The sequence below is a fragment of the Dasypus novemcinctus genome, chromosome Y, assembly GCF_030445035.2.
Source record: "Dasypus novemcinctus isolate mDasNov1 chromosome Y, mDasNov1.1.hap2, whole genome shotgun sequence".
In the NCBI taxonomy this organism is placed as follows: domain Eukaryota; kingdom Metazoa; phylum Chordata; class Mammalia; order Cingulata; family Dasypodidae; genus Dasypus; species Dasypus novemcinctus.
In genome coordinates, this window is record NC_092216.1 from 1959946 (window position 1) to 1963402 (window position 3457).

Here is a 3457-nt window from a genome sequence, read left to right on the forward strand (position 1 = left end):
TTAATTTCTTTTAAATTGTTGCTTTCAAAAAATATGAGGTCCCCATATACCACCCCCTCACCCCACTCCTCCCACATCAACAACCTCTTTCATCATCGTGGCACATTCACTGCACCCGGCGAATACATTCCGGAGCACCGCTGCAGCACATGGACGTGGTCCACATTGTAGTCCACACTCTCCCCCAGTTCCGATGTAGATCCTCACATATACCACCGTGGGTTCCATTTTTAAGTCGTGCAGGCGCTGCCTGTCCTGTTGGTAGCCCCTCTGCCCAGGTTGGCATCCCGAGGGATTGGAGACCCCACGGCCTCAACTCCGCCTGCCCTGGGGGATGCCCCCTCATCTCCCTGGACTACAGGCTTGGTTCAAAGAAGGGGGAGACCCCATGGCCTTGGAGGAAGGTCATGGGGAGGGGGGAGGATGGAGGTGGGCAGGCTCGTAAGGCAGACATAGGGAAGAGAATCTACTTCACTGAGGGGCCTTTAGGAGCCAAAGGGAGCAGGGGGTCACTGCTAGAGCTTACCTGCACCTGCAAGAAGGGGCCAGCAGAGGGTTCAGCTGGAAAGCAGGGAAACTGGGGAGGGGTCTAGGGACGGGTGTTATGTAGAACAAATGACAGGGGGTCAGCAGTGGCATGCCATTGGAAGGATCAATGGTTTTACTGACCACCTTGATTTCCTTGAGCTTTCCATTTTATCCAGGGAAATATAAAGAAGAAACAAGTTCACTGAAGCATGCTGATGAACCAATGACCCTTTGAGGTGCTGATAAAGACCCCTGCCCGACCTGAGCAGCACGGCAAGGCCACCTTAGGCAGATCTGTCAGTACTGGGAAATTATCAGATCCACAAGTAAAGGCATCCTTAGGTGGTCAGCTACATCAGGGTAGCACAGACAGTTTAAATACAGAACGACCAATGGACATAGCTCCTGCAGGAGCCTGTGGTGTGGTGCTGGCACCTCCTGCTGGAACAAGTTCTCGGGCCGCCCTGTTCACGGTAGGGTCCCCTCCACACAGTGCCACGGCCCCCGCCTGTACCCATATGGTCCTTCGAACGAGACCAACTTCAGTGGGATCCAGCAGCCCTGGAGGCTCCCTCTGCTCTGCCAGCGGCCGCGGGTGTGTGGGCTCCCCGCCCGGGCTGTGCTCGGGCTCGTCCCCTCCGGGAGCAGAGGCAGCCCCCAGCCTGAGATACATGCCTTACGGTGCTTCACCCCCCAGCTTAGAGGGGTTCATCACCTTCGAAGCCCCTGACCTGCCTGAGGAGACCCTGATGGAGCGAGAACACACAGACACCCTCCGCCACCTGAACGCAATGCTGATGTTCACGGAGTGTGTGCTGGACCTTACAGCCGTGCAGGCTGGGAACCCAGAGCTGTGCACATCTGCTCTCTCATTGTACCAGATCCAGGAGAGCACGGTTGTGGACCAGATCAGCCAGCTGAGCAAAGACTGGGGGCGGGTAGAACAGCTGGTGTTATACATGAAAGCAGCACAGCTGCTCGCAGCTTCTCTGCATCTCTCCAAGGCCCAGATCAAATCCGGGAAACTGAGCCCATCCACGGCGGTGAAACAAGTTGTCAAAAATCTGAATGAACAATATAAATTCTGCATCTCCATGTGCAAGAAACTTACAGAAAAGTTGAATCGCTTCTTCTCTGACAAACAGAGATTTATTGATGAAATCAACAATGTAACTGCAGAGAAACTCATCTATAATTGTGCCGTAGAAATGGTTCAGTCTGCTGCCCTGGATGAAATGTTTCAGCAGACTGAAAATATTGTATATCGCTATCATAAGGCAGCCCTTCTTTTGGAAGGCCTAACTAAGATTCTACAGGACCCTGCAGATATTGAAAATGTGCATAAATATAAATCTAGTATTGAAAGAAGATTGTCGGCACTCTGCTACAGCCCTGGGACCATGTGAACAGTGGTTTGTCCTATTGCCTAGTCAGTGAGAATGTGAGATGATACATTTGGGATTACAGCATGGGTTCTCTTGCCATCCCCAGGAAACTATAGTTTCTTCACTGGTGACTACCAAAGAACAGCGGTGATTTCAAAAAGGAAAAACAATACCAAAACTACATATTTGTAGGAAATCTGCCTTATCGGAGAAGTTGCCCGTTCCCTTTTTCTTTGTGGATACAGAATCAAGAGTATTCCACTTGGCTCTCAGTTTGAACGTGGTAAATAAATATACTTTAAAAACTAGAATGATCAGTACAGTTATTCTTAACTTAAGAGTGAAGCAAAGTGAGTGGCTCTTCCCTCAGCTCACCAGAGTGTTGTGTGAAATTCCACACAGATGGGAATGTTAGGAATGAGTTTGCCTTTCTCCTAGACTCCTAGACAATTCCTAAGGGATGAGAGTAAAAATCCACATCTCATCCAGGCAGTTTAATATCTGGGGTCATTTTGTTTAAATCGGAGTGTGCCTCCTAAAACAGCTCACCAAGAAATAACTTAAGAAGAAGTGAAAGATGGCTCATGGAAGAAATTTTGAAATCTTCAGTTTGACCTAATGTGGATGCATTAATCCTCTAAAATATTTCATATTGCACTAATTTATTAAAACAACTGTGTATTGGATTTTGCAATTTAAAACTAAATGATGCACAATGGACTTGTTTAAAATATTTTACTTGATATATATATATAATACCCTTTCCAGAATTCAGATGTACTCTCTAGTGGACTTTTAAATGGTAAAAACTTGTATTCATGTGAACCTTTACATATATATTTTTTTTAACTTCTTCATCTACAACTACAGATTCTGTCAATAATATTTTGAGTTGCTGATTGTTTGCTTTTGGTTACATTTTTAAATGTGCTTGCAGAATGTGCATTGATGCCTATGACCTCTAGGTTTCTTAAAGGCTAGGTTTATTTGGGCAGTATTAGAACAAATATCATAAATTGAGAGACCCTCTCAAGAATTCATATAGGGCCAAAACAGAGTTGGTGATCTAAATGCTTGTTAGTGACGTGGGTTTTCTCTTAGGAAAATGGGCAGCTCTCTCCAGCCTGAAGTGTTTTCATGTCAGTCCTGACAGTTCACCAAATAGCTAGTCATGGAGAACGCAGGCACTTAACATCCCTCCAGAAGTGGTTCCAACATTGTATATTACTTTGTTTCTTTTACTTACCTGCTTGAATACTTGAATAAACCATCCTCCGCTTTTAATCCTTTAAAAAAAAAAAAAAAAAGACCCCTGCCGAGGGCTGGGAGGAAGAACTGGAGTGAAGATCTCAAGCGGACGCCAGCAAGGTCTGCGGATCTTCACCAGATGGCTACAGCCTCAACCAACATCCTGCTTGCTCATGAATGAGCTGGATCTCAAGGACTTCCTGCTCAAACAGCCCCACAGCTCACGGAGGGCACGCACTAACCCTAATTCACACCCCGTCCTCCCTTCCCATCCCCCCACGCCTTCCCGCTGTCCC

General features: G+C 47.0%; 1 pseudogene; it reads left to right on the forward strand.

Annotated features, from left to right (window-relative positions):
* Positions 1–813: 813 nt before the first annotated feature.
* On the forward strand, positions 814–3197 carry LOC139438379 (serine/threonine-protein kinase ULK2 pseudogene; annotated as a pseudogene).
* Positions 3198–3457: the final 260 nt, after the last annotated feature.